This window comes from Zophobas morio, unplaced genomic scaffold (assembly GCF_036711695.1).
Source record: "Zophobas morio isolate AGI-343-1 ecotype UQ-CSIRO unplaced genomic scaffold, CSIRO_AGI_Zmor_V1 ptg000006l, whole genome shotgun sequence".
Lineage (NCBI taxonomy): Eukaryota > Metazoa > Arthropoda > Insecta > Coleoptera > Tenebrionidae > Zophobas > Zophobas morio.
Window position 1 is genome coordinate 11,711,425 of NW_026972111.1, and position 14,047 is coordinate 11,725,471.

General features: G+C 36.2%; 1 protein-coding gene and 2 non-coding genes across 3 annotated transcripts in view; 1 reads left to right on the forward strand and 2 right to left on the reverse strand.

The window, feature by feature from the left end:
* The window catches only part of LOC135123612 (NAD kinase-like), a 48,956-nt gene that overhangs the window by 32,411 nt on the left and 2,498 nt on the right, over positions 1 to 14,047 (reverse strand). The window lies entirely within an intron of this gene.
* Trnag-ucc (transfer RNA glycine (anticodon UCC)) lies at positions 186 to 257 on the reverse strand. The gene has a single exon. It is a non-coding gene; the product is annotated as a tRNA-Gly (tRNA).
* On the forward strand, positions 629 to 700 carry Trnae-cuc (transfer RNA glutamic acid (anticodon CUC)). The gene has a single exon. It is a non-coding gene; the product is annotated as a tRNA-Glu (tRNA).

Sequence of the window (14,047 nt, forward strand, 5' to 3'; positions counted from 1 at the left end):
GTTATTAACGATAATTGCTGTTCATGACGTAACCGCATGCAGAGAAATCAGCGTTAAATTGAAATTTTATATAGCGCGTAACGAGAAACCTTGAGTAAAATTGCTTCGTAGTACGTTGCTTTGGCCTAGAAACAATACAATAAATTTTGCAATGTTTCATTTGAAATAAAATAGAAAAAAAAAGTTGCGATGGCCGGGAATCGAACCCGGATCAACTGCTTGGAAGGCAACTATGCTGACCATTACACCACCATCGCACTTGTTCAAGGCTCTTCGCAGAATCGTATATTAGGCGACCGTTGACCTAATACTTGCATTTTCATCCTGTTGATAATGCTGCGTTCCTGTTAACAAGAAGCTCGAAAATACGCCCAATGTTCGAAGAACGAAGAAATTTGCTGGTGGTGGCGGGAAGTGAAATTACAGTCGCTGTTTATGTTAGCCTGATACAAAGGAATCGAGAAATTTTGCCCAAGACAATAACTAAATTTTATGTAAATGTTAATGCGGGAAAAGAACATTGCGAGTGGGGATGTTTAAGTAAAAGCAATAAATATTAAATGGATTGTGAATGTTAGTGTTTCTGTTCTTCGGACATCTACTATCTTTTGATTCAGATGAACATCAATCCGGTATGGTCTAGTGGCTAGGATACCTGGCTCTCACCCAGGAGGCTCGGGTTCGATTCCCGGTACCGGAATATTTTTTTTCAACTTGATCGATAATACGGCAACCAGTAATACACTATTATATCGGGACAACATAACTCAAATTAACTTTACGTTTTTGCACTATGTGACGGCATTTTTTCTTTGCCTTATTCAATAAAAAGCGCACCAAAAAGGTGTTACATATGTAATTAACTAGATGCAACCATTTATTATTGTATATCATTTAAATACACTTCCCAAAAAAATGTCTTCCGAATTGTAGTTGTTAAGTTTGATGGATGATGAATAAGAGCAGCGGACAGTCGTATTATAGTTTTATTAAATAAATAACAAGTGTGTTCTAGAGCGAGTATGATATTATGACCGTTAGGTCCAGAGATTGAATATAAAGATTATGTTAACCGCTTGAAGAGTGCTTGAAGAGTGAATGATGAATAGTGAATGATGTTCCCTGTGTTTCAAAGTGGTGGTGGCCCTGGCTGCCACCCTTACGGGTGGAGAGGGGTGAAACAGGTCCCCGCCAGAGGCACTAACATACCCCCCGCCTTGAAACAATTACATTGTTTTAATACCAAATAATAGAATGTTAGAGTGATAACATGATATCATAATGATCAATTCAAATGAGAATACATGAGTAAGATTTACTACAATTAACATTGTATAGAATGGATTAACAGTGATTATACAATATGGGCAATAAACTAAGAATAGCGATTTACAACAAGTTGCCCACATACGATAAGAATGAATATAATTTATAGGTACTTGGAATACACCTGAAAGAGAGATTTACAACTCTTTATCAGGTACAATACGAGTGGACAAACTTTATTTACAATAGTGTGTAGATAACCAGAACCCGAATTAGTAAATGGAAAAGCCGTTTCCGAATAGGCGCACTTTATGATGCAATTTCGACACTGCACTACGCGAACAAGAACGTCTTTGCCACGATGCACTTGCACTATTCGTTGTAATAGCCACCGCAACGGGTGCCGGTTGTCTTCTTTGATCGGTAGTACCAGCGCTCCAGTGCCGGGAACGTTTCTTGAGAGGGTTTGCCACCTGGATCTCCCCTGCAGCGTCGTATGATATTCCACGGACCAGCGCTTCCAAAAATGTTGGCGGCAGGATTCACTCAATTGCCAACTGGAAAGCATGTTGACAGGAGTGTGGTCCTTTTCTATTGGAGTTGTCAATGGATGGCAAACAAGACAATGGCCCGGAGTCAGTGCGGCTGAATTAGTAACGTCGCTGGAAAGCGGCGTCACAGGGTGCGAATTCAGGACAGCTTCAATCCTGACCAAAAGCGCACACATCATCTCGTACGTTAGATGGTTGTATCCGATAATGCGCTGGATGTGAGTTTTTACGAATTTAATCCACGCTACCCACAAACCACCAAAATTGGGCTCACGCGGGGGAATTAAAGTCCATTTGATATTTTCTGGTTTTAGCTTATTCTGAAATTCTTTCCCTAATAGCAATTCGCTTAGCTTGCGCTTAGTACTTACGAAATTTGTGACGTCGTGACTAATGAATGCTGCATATAAGAACGATTCTTTTTGGTTATCCCACCTGATATCTAAAGTTTTATTATTGTATTGTTTGTCAGTTATTAAACGATTACTATTGGATGTAGCCTGAGCGCATTCTTGTATATCGGGACAATTAGACGGCCATTTACTTATCTTGAAACTTGCCTTCGCTAGAACGGTCTTTAACTCATCTTTGGGCTCGATTAATTTGACTATAGAATTTGAAACGAACAATGCCTTATCGACATAAAAACAATGATTGCGTTCAGGAGATTCTAGCCACATGATTTTTTGATAATTGCGGTCGTCAGAGCGAAGCCAACCGCACCGGTACATCTTCGATATATCACATGTGATGATAAATTGGGGCAAGCGAAATTGAATTAGAATTGTGAAAAGTTCGGACTGCAAAACGGGGGCTGTTAATGAGGTGTCATTTAGGCTTGAATTGTTTGAGCTAAGATTTGAACGGTCAACAACCTTGCAGAATTTATTGGAAGAAACGTGGGGATTTGAAACACAATTGTGTGGCAGGTAAATAGTATTATTTAAGGAATTTCCGTTAAGTACCTTCAGGTGTACAAGGTCTAGGTACTTCCTTAGAAAGACAATAAAACCCTTGGTAAGTTTATGATTACGACCCTCTGCGAACAATAACGGTTGGAAAACCCCTTCTCCGGAATTTCTTAATTGAAGTGGATTTTCGAAATAAGGGACTGTGGAACGACCCAACTTTCTCTCGACTGATAATAGCCACTTTGGGTGCATTTTTACGGAATTCTCTAATTGTGGCTGGTTTTCCGAGAAGAGGAGTTTAATTACGAAACGACCATCGGGTGAATGGCCGGTGGTATTTTGAAAAGGGGTTGCACAAAGAGAGGTTTTAAAACCTTTGCTTAATAACCTGCTTCCGGTTTTGACGGTTTCAACTTCCAAGAAATGAGAAATGATTTTATTCAAACTAATATTGCGATGACGGGAATTTCTTAAATGCCCAAAACTGCCGTTAAGAATCAACCCCAGCGCGGTATTTTGATGCGCCGGTGGATTTTTAATAAAATGATTTTGTATTTTAAGTTCGGCATTTTCTGAATGTTTTTTCTTATCGAGTATTGCTACGATTGACGTGTCGATGCTATGAATATGTAATTCCAAAGCCTTGCCCAAATTTTCGGTGATGAATTGAGATTGACTCCCGATGTCCAAGAAAACGCGACATTCTTTTACTTTACCTGATTGGCCCATTACGCGAATCAAACCGGTGGATAAAAGTACACTAGACGGAATAGCTAAATTACATTTCGAGGTGTCTTCAGGATTATCGGAATCCTCATCTGGTTTACTTTTGATTTCATTCTTGGGAAGGTTATTGTTTGTTTCTGTGTGCAAAAGCGTGTGGTGCTTCTTATGACATTGTTTACAACGCCTTGATATGTAACAATTTTTCGCAACATGATTACTTCTTAAACAATTGAAGCAACGATTCATTTTCTTTATTTGTTCCACTCTATCGTTGGGCGTTAAACTTAAAAAATTTGTACAATTGAATATGTTGTGCATTTGGGAACATATAAAACACGGGATTGATTGATTATTGCTTACTTGTACCTTGTTTGTGTTTGATTTTAATGATTTACCCAAATATTTGGTTTTGGATTCACATTGCTTACAGGTATCCAATAATGAGCTACAATCTTTCAAATTATCTGTAGGATTTTTTATTGGAACTAACGCGATGGATGATTTTGGATTGGATGTGTTATCTATCTTAGTTTGGGACATGCCCACAGAGTTGCAAGAATTATTATCAGGATGATTTTTCGGTTTGTTGGATATTGAATTTGATAATAATTTGTGAGAATTCGGTATTAACTTATGCGTTTCTGAAATAATGACTTTTTTGTTATCGATAGTTTTATACTTAATGAATAGTGCAGGGGTAAACCGCACATTAACCGGAGCATTGGTAGTCTTATGAAGTTTAATGGGTTCTCCATTTAGCATGTTGTCCACTTTTATGGGTTTTAGATTTTCACAACGTTTTTCGAGATGAGCATTGTTAGTATTTACGTTAAACGAATTCGGGAAAGGAAGATGATACAACAAATCGGCTTTTTTGATTAGAGCAGTATATAATTCCGATATTTCATGGATATAGGTTTGCACGGGTCCGAGATTATAAACTGCGGGTTTATTATATTCTTCGCTACTCGTGTCATCTAAAAATACCACGATTTCCGATTTATGTTCAACTATAAGATTTTGTACGTTAGATTGTACCCGTTTCAAATCTTCCAACCTGCATCTTAACTCGCCTATTTTTTGGTGGTTTGTAACTTCCGAGATGAACTCCGCATGTGAATGTATATCATTGACAAGAACGATAAATTTCCAGAGAGATTTGTTATTCGACATCGTCAGTACGAGAATAATGCACTACGCAAAATGGACAAAACTAAAGCCTACCTGAGTTTCTTGATGAATGACCCTCGATGATTTGCACTGCACTCGCGGCCGTTATCGATTTTTGAATACTTGATGATTTAGGTGGAATGTTGAATTCCAAGCGATGATGATTTATCGAACTACACTTATCACTTATCACTGTTACTGATTTTCTGTCGCTGATCCGGCTCGAAGGACCATGTTAAGTTTGATGGATGATGAATAAGAGCAGCGGACAGTCGTATTATAGTTTTATTAAATAAATAACAAGTGTGTTCTAGAGCGAGTATGATATTATGACCGTTAGGTCCAGAGATTGAATATAAAGATTATGTTAACCGCTTGAAGAGTGCTTGAAGAGTGAATGATGAATAGTGAATGATGTTCCCTGTGTTTCAAAGTGGTGGTGGCCCTGGCTCCCACCCTTACGGGTGGAGAGGGGTGAAACAGGTCCCCGCCAGAGGCACTAACAGTAGTTGACTGTAGCATACGCTATGCAGTTGGTATTGTTCATCGATTCGAAAATGATGGATATAAGTAAATTTAAAAATAACTTCAAGGCACAAACTGTGTATGAAGATTGCAGGATTTCTCTGTATTATAATATTGTTCAAAAGAATCATAACCATAACACTAATCAGATTTTAAAAAACCTACAAAATTTGTTGCTTGGTTGGACCCAAATCGGACTATTAATAAAGTAGCTATACTTACTTTTATAACTTAATTATTTAAAGTGATTGTATGGTATAATTATATCATCGTTTTAGAAAGTTCACCTTATACTTCTTAAGGTCTTAAATTAGCCTTAAAATAAATTACACTTATTAATCTATTATTTATTACTATTAAATTGTTTAACATTTTTTCTTCGTCGCGATTGTACATTTTCGTTTAAACAATTAATCGTAATAAATCGTTTTAAGAATTGTTCTTTGCTTCTTTATTTTTATTATTTTGTAAGTATTTCATGTAACAAAAATGTCAATTTTCGAACGAAAACAATTAATAGGTTGGTTGTATATTCATAAGATCTATGTAAATCCGGCACAATTACTTGTAGAAAAATATAGAAACACTTTGCACCCATGTGTTTCCAACTTATTCAGAATTTTTCCAACATTGCATGTTTTCAGGTAAAAAAAAAACTGGATAAAACCTATCAATACGTACTTTGCCTGCAGTGAAGTATGTGTATCAACCATGTATCTAATATTACTCCTGCATTGCTAGCTCTGAAGAAATCACAATCAAAGAGAGACGGAAGATGCCTTTTGTCTCTATCGCGGTCAACCGTCTATGCGCATGTACACAAAATAGAAACGGGGGCAGTTGAAGCTTGATGTTCTATTTTTTCCAATTGTTTATTGGAAGCCCTCAATAACCGCTTAGTTTTATAGTAATGATAATTTACAGCCCTGACCTTCTCTCCAACTGCTTGCCTGGGGTTTAAAATTGTTTTTTCACTAGCAGCCTGGACGCATGCAAATGTCGACTCATTTAGTGGTAGCAAATTCAACTTTTGCTACCACCGGTTCAAAAAGAAAAATTGAGGTTATGTACACAATGTTTGATGTGATTATTTCTTAAAAAATGAACAAATGTGTGCTACAAACATTACTTGAGTATACGCATGGTAGTTGGTAGACGGTAGAAGATAAAATGATTAACTCAGCGACAAGTATAAACGGTTTTCTTTGTGTTGAAGATTTAGATTAAGTTTGATTAGAAATCAAAACAAAATCATGTTGAGTCAAAAAATTGAACGTTTATTTTTAAGTTTATTGTCTTATGGTTTCTACTAGTGAAAAAAATAGTATATTAACCACGGTTGCAAAGCCACTTCTAGACCTCGCACTTAGAGCCCTCGACGCTGCGCGTCTCGGGTTCTAATTTGCGCTCGGTCTAGAATGCTTGGCTCTGCAACCTTGGCTAATAATATACTATTTTTAGAATAGAATTTTTTAAGCGACCATTACAAATCCCGTCATTTTACGCCCCTAGTTACGTCCACGAAGTATCAGTTTTTCGTACTGAAATGTCAAAATTACTTTTTTGGACCCACTTGTCACTTTTTTGTACTCGGATATCGAAAATTTACTTTTACGTCCTTGGCCTCGTGTTATGTCCAGCATTTTTTTTTAATAAAAAAAAGCCACAAGCGCCGTTATTTGAACTCCACCGCTAAGAACTGTTTTGTTAGGAAACATGACGGTACCAAATTTTTTCTTTGGTTTTTACCAAATCTGCAGGACTTTTCCTCTAACAACGAAAAAAGATTTTCTAACATCAAAGCCACTTACATAACCAATTATTTTTCTGTATGGTCACCTAAAAAAGGTGTGTACCTCGTCCCGATCGGCCGAAAAAGTTCTTCTTCATGGCCTTGAAATACAAATAACTATTGGGAGTAAGTCAAAAATTTTAATTTTGTAGGACTAACAGAAACATGGATATTAGGGCTTTAAAGGGGCAAAAAAAGAAAATTTTAAGGGTGCAGCAAAAGGTGGAATCATGAAAGGAGTGAGAAAGATATAAAAGAAGTCGAAGAAGGAGAGATAGAAGTGGAAGGCACGGTTGAAAGAAAAAAGAAAAAAAAATGAGAGACATGAAGCAATAAATTCAAGAAAAAATTTAAAGAATCCAACGAAGAATTTCTGCTGATAGGAGAGGATTTTAACTCCACAATAGGCAAAAAAACTATAGAATATAACGGAGAATGCACATGAAAATGGAAAGATAAAGATTAAATTGCTATGGGAATTCATAGAAGAAGACGTTAGGAAGTGTTGAGTAGAGTGTAGGAGAAGGACGAAGATAGAGAATTTATTTACCCGAGGAGGTAAAATTGGAAATTCAGTAATCGATTATGTAATCGCAAACGGACTAGCAAATGAAGAGGTAGAAATATTTAAAATAGGAGAAATAATGGACTCCGACCACATGCTATTAAAAGGAAAATTCAAGGGTATAAATAGAAGGGTCGGAGTCGTAATTAAGTCAGTAGACAAAAGGAAGATTTGGGTATGAAATGAAAAAAAAATGAGCATTATAAAAAAAATGGAAGTTGAATTCTAAGAAAACGGATAAAGATAATGCAAGAATCAAAAACAACAACTGAAAAGCAGCAACAAGAAAAAAAATTGAAACGAAGAACTTAGAACAGTGAAACAAATGGTGGGATAGCCGATGCAGAGATTTAAAAACAGAAGCAAGAAAATAGTTACGAAGGTGGGAAAAGGGAAAGGGCACAAAAATAGAGTACCGCCAAGCAAACAATAATTACAGAAAACAGTGTCAAAAAAGAAAGAAGAGATATGGAGATAAAAATAAAGAAAACACATAAGATCAGAGCCAGAGCTCTGGCAGTGCATAAACAAAGAAATAAAGAACAAAAACACGATTAGAAGTATTTTATGAAACTGGAAGAAATATGCAAAGATTGAGCCAGTACAAGGAAATTATTGGAAGTGAATGTCAGGGTATAGGAGAGAGACGCCATACTATAGTAAGTGAGAGACACTAATAAAATTTAATAAAAGCATGTACCGGGAAGGGGTACTAAAATATATTAACCGACATGGAAAACCGAACACCAAGAACGAGTTGGAATTTTATAAAGATTTTAACATTACATATGTACAGAGGGTCGATGACCAATCGATGACAATTTCAAGTTAAAAAACCAAAGAAGAAACAAGTTTTTATTAACAATGTGTATGACCACCTCTAAGACCACCATTGACTCGTCTTGGCATGGATCTGATGAGATGATCAACATCCGGTTGAGATATCGCATCCCATGCAAGTTGTACCTCATGTCGTAAAGCGTCTAGGGTCTGTGGAGGATGCCTTAACTGTGTGAGTCTTCTACCCATTACATCCACATGTTCAATGGGTGAAAAGTCAGGTGAACGCCATGGCAAAATATTGATTCCAGCAGCTTCAAATTCATATAAACTAAAGCGTGCAACATGTGCGGTGTGTGCAGGCGTGAGCAGAAGCAGATACCGAGTATGATAGGAAAACAGTCCAAAGGACCGTATTCGCCTGTAAATCGTTCGCATTGTGACTGGGCGTCCTGTCTCAGTCAAACATTGATCTCACATGGATCGGGAAGTTGCAAAACGGTCTCTTACAGTTAAAAGTCGAAGACGGCGGTCTTGACGATGTGTTATTTGCCGTTGACCATCTGTGCCTCTGGATTTTTGTTGTCAGCCTTCCTCTGTCCATGCCCGCCAACATTCCGTAACTAAGCTTACGCTCCTTTGCATTATTGCCCCAATTTCCCGGAACGATTTTCCAGCTTCTCGCAAGCCCACAATTCTTCCTCTATCAAACTCGCCAAGTTGACTGAAATTACGACGTCTACGTACAGCAGGCATCTTGTTAGAGTAATACAGAACCCATCATACACCAAACTCGATGACAGTGACAGTAATAACCACACACGAGCTGACATTTTCTTCCATGGTTTGAACAAAAAAGATTATGGTACAGAAAAACGGTCCTTCCGATACCACCCAAATTATCATCAGTTCTTGCACTACTAATATCCAAGTTATATACGAAGTTTGGTCAAAATATTCCAACTCGTTCATAGTGTTCGGTTTTCCATGTTGGTTAGTATATGATGAAATGGAGAAAGACAGAGAGTGTAAGATACTGTGTGAATGTTGAAGAAAAAAAAAAAAAACAGGGAAAGGACATTACAAGAACCAGAGATATGTAAAAGACAGATGCGGTTATAGCTTTCCCGATCTAGGGCCAACATCTATGATCTAAGAGTAGCAATACTTTGTATCGCCTATCCTTTTCTATATCAGCACCAGTACTATGGATTGCCAACTGTAGGCTACATCGATCACTCTCTAAAAGGTGGTTGTCTTGTTATTGGCCCGTTCTGATGGCGGCAATTATAAATAATCATAACCACCCACAGTCTGAGTGGTCTGACAGGGACCGGCACAAACACAAGAACGGCATCAACGACAAACGTTGCGCCAACTCTGATTGGTTGCGCCGTACAGAGCGAGACCTTCAGATATCGGGTTACCATTATACGTGCTAGAGAAAAAGAGGGAGATATAAACGTACACTGACATTTTGGCCCTAAACGTATGTCCACGAGAACATTAAATATCTGTATCTAGTCTTTTACATATCTCTGACAAGAACAGGCAAGACTATCATGAAAGATGGGATACGCATGGACGGTAAGAGAGAGAAAAGGGAAATGGGGGTGATAGTATGCAGTGGCGGCTCGTGACCTTTTGAAATGGGAGGACATCGATTGATGAGTTAAATATGAAGATATAAAAAAGGTTGTTATTACCAATTAATAGACAAAATTGTGTGACCGAAATAAATACAAAAATACATTCAATGAAAGTAAAAAAGTATTTGTCCAGATACCTGATGTTGTGATGATGAAACGTCTGATTTGTATACAGAATTTAAGAATTTACAAAAATACAAGTCACAATGCATATACTTATAATTAAAGTCTAATCTTCTGTTTTTGTTATTTTCACAAAAATATTTAACCCTTTATTGTCAAAATTTTCAATTGTTTACGTTAATTTTTTTTCAACTGATAGCATCGCGAGTGCATTTAATCTGTCCTGAGCATAGTTGTTCTTAGGAAACACTTGATTCTCTGTAGGAAGCGCGAAGAAGGAAAATTAAAACCCGCAATTGAGTTACTGTTCGTGGGCACTGTCGGAACAGGACCCGATTCCAGCCACTAGACGCACGATTTCCATGGCAACGGTGCAAACAAAACGAGTTGTTCTAAATCAGCCACGATTTGGCCTTCGTCCCCCCCTTTTATCAGCACTTCATCAGCAATAACATATCATACAGGGCATACACGAATGAGTAAGAACCTGCAATAATTAAAAATGCAACCCAAAATACAAATTCAAAACTTACTTGCGTGCTTAGATCATATAATAAATAGATACCAATACTCAAACTAAAAGCTGTGACTAAACATGAAGCTATCTGTTGTCGTTTTCTACGTCAAGGGGAGTAGTATAATGCTATCCTTGTGTGATCACCACATCTTCATCTTTGTTATATGCATTTCATCTGTATATGTCTATTTCACTTCCATCCTTGTACCGCACAAGCGCAACAAATCGCTTTTGACAGATGTTTCTTCTAACCTCTCTTTCGAGTTGTTGTACCAAAAACAATTTTAGAATTTAGAACAAAGATCCTATTTTAAGTGATGTAGTCATAAAGGATCACAATTGCTGCCCAATAATTTACTATTCCTTTCGTTATCTACTGTGAATTATTTATAAAATCAAGCTGTCAACATCTTTCTTCCGAAGTTAGTTCAGACATACTTCCTGAAATTTAGGCGCGCAAAATTCAAATAGCGATCAGGCAAGGATAGCTTCATTGTAATCCCTCCATGCACGAGAGAGATGTGTGACAGGAGGATGTCGTCACAGGCTGTCCTAGGGAAAGAACACGGCATGGTGGTATCTATTTATTATATGATCTAAGCTTGCGTGCCTCTTTTTAATTTCAAATAGCGCTAAACATAGTCACTCGGGCGTTAGAAATTTGTCACTGTTTGTCAGCATTTGGAATGTATTAAAATAACGATAAAACGAATCTGATTCTCATTTATTAAAGCCAGCAAATTACGGACAACGATTAGCTCTTTGCAATAATTATTCCTGAAGTTAATAAAAAATCTTTTTGAAATTTCAAATCAATTGATGTTTTCTGCCAAAAGTTAACAAAAGTCAAAATTGCCCACTATGTTAATTTTTGAAACAAGAATTTATAAAACTTAAAAAATACATATATCCATGTAAGCTTGGATGGTGTATTTTGGGTTGCATTTCCGAATCAGTCGGGCTCGTACTCATTCGTGTAAAACCCCGTATATCCAAGACACAACATCTTTAGATGTAAGTGGATGTAAGTTTTGATACATTTTATACAAGTGGAGCGAGATAAAAAAAAATGATAATTATGACACAAACTTCCGGATAATTATTAAATATTGAAAATTACTATTTTGCTATGTCCAGTGTGTTTGTAGACGTTGTAATTTTGGGGGGTACGTGACCTTGTGCACCCATGATAGTATGAAAGAAGAGTTGTGTATGCGTGACAGAGACATAGATAGGCAAGACAGAGTATGGCGAGTATTAGGGAATCTAGGTACAATGGGGGTTATACCGTTATATTGGAGAAAGCATCAAGGAGAAAAAAGAGCTAGATTCAGATGTGGAAATAATAGGTTTTGGTTGGGTAGAAGCGGGAAAACGTTTAAGATGCGTACAGATGCGCGAGAAACGTTAATACATGCTACATGACACAATGTCGGGAAATTAACGAAGGAGAGGAGAGAGTTGAGCAGCAGTATTGAATGAACATGGAAGAGGAGTAGGGTGAACGAAAGAAGTGGAAAGGACTAGAGTAAGGCTGGGACAAGGGGGGGATGGGATAAAGGAAAAAAAACGGTTTTATAATATCATGATAGAAATGATTTTTATCAATCAAGATTCATTTAAACCCGTAGGGCAAAATTAACTGCTTTATATATTTTAAACTGAACAAGGAACGCGTTGGTCTTGCCAACATCACTATTTTAAAAATAAATTGCACGGCCTACTAGAGGAGGTTTTTTTTTGGATCACATAATATGTATTAGATATGCATATAATTTGTATATTCCAGTGCATTTATAAAGTTCGTTTACCGAACAAATGGAGTGTCACGTGTTTCACGTGTCTACAAAGTGAGCGGCCAAGCTTACAAATAATATTAAAATTGAACGCATAAAGAAAATTTGGCATATCCTTTAAAATTATATATCATGTTTTTGAAATAACATACATTATAATCTAAAATACTTCTCATAAAACAACCATTAAATTAAAATAAATTTATTGAATGTTTATGCTATAAGACGTTTCAATCGTGGCGTTACTATTATTATTATTATTACATGGTATTTAAACCAAATTATACTGTAATTGCGGATATTTTTATCACTTAATACGAAGTTTTGAATTTTTAAATTAGAAAAAAACAATTCCATCAACATAGTAAATGGAATAAATAAATGACAATTTTATAGCAGTGTAGAACTAAAAACGTGGTGATAAGTGTGCAACGACATCTTCAGTGCCATTGTGTATCGGTGGGAAATAGAATCCCCTACCAGAGACATTTATTAAAATTTTTAGGTCAGCAGTTATATAATATGTGTATTAAAAAAAACAAAGTGTTACAAATAAAAGAAATATGATATCAGCTTTCGTTTATCCCACTTTTTTACTGCCCGAGTGTAAACTAAGGAAGTGTTGTAATCGAGTCCAGCGAGTGATTTGTATTTTCTCGATCTGCCATGACCCCTAAAGTACGAAAGAATGGGTCTTCCAATTTCGTCTGTCTGTCTGTCTGCCAACTATGTCAATTTTTGTTAGACAGATAATCTCCTATAATCTCCGAAACTTCTGGACTGTTGTCAAATTTTATATGTGTAATTGTCTTATCATCCCCACCAACAATGTTATGACGTCACTTCAAAATTGTACATAGTAAATATACAATTGTATTTCAAATTATATAAAATAACACTCCTACATATTAGGGTGGCGCAAAAAAAACGACTATTTTTTTGTGTTGAGTCTCGTGTGAAAATAAGGATGTTAGTTTATCATGTTTTAAGACCCTCCTCCAAAGGACACCTCAACAAAAAATTTTTATGAGGTCGCTCCGAATTTTTAAAAACTTCCGAAATCGTCAAAAATTGATTTTCTTTTTGTTTAATTTTGTTTTTCTCGTTGCGGTAATATTTTATGGACGAAAAAAATAAGTTTCCCAAATTTTTAGCTCAAAATATTGATTTTTAAAGGGCGCTCATATTTTTTTTTAATTTACAATAGGTGTTTTCGAACGACTGTAAGCTTTAAAATTGTATACATTTACAATTTGTTTTCAGAATTCATAACAAAGTTTATATAAATGTTGTTAAAATCTCGTGGTGTATTTTCATCGATTATCTCACTAATTTAAAGATAAAACATTCATTGAAGCTTAATATAAATATTAAAAAAGTCGCTCGAAAACATCTAAGGCAATGCTCTTGTAAATTAAAAAAAATTATGAGCGACCTTTAACAATTAATATTTTGAGCTAAAACTTGAGAAACTATTTTTTTTTTTCGTCTACAAAATATTATTACCGTAACGAGCAGAACAAAATTAAACAAAAAGAAAATCAATTTTTGACCATTTGGGAACTTTTAATTTACTATTTTTAATGTACACAACTGAATACTTTGAAATCTTGCAGACGTTTTGAAGTTATCGTAAGCCTGGTAAATTTTTAATTAAAATATATTTGTCTACCCCC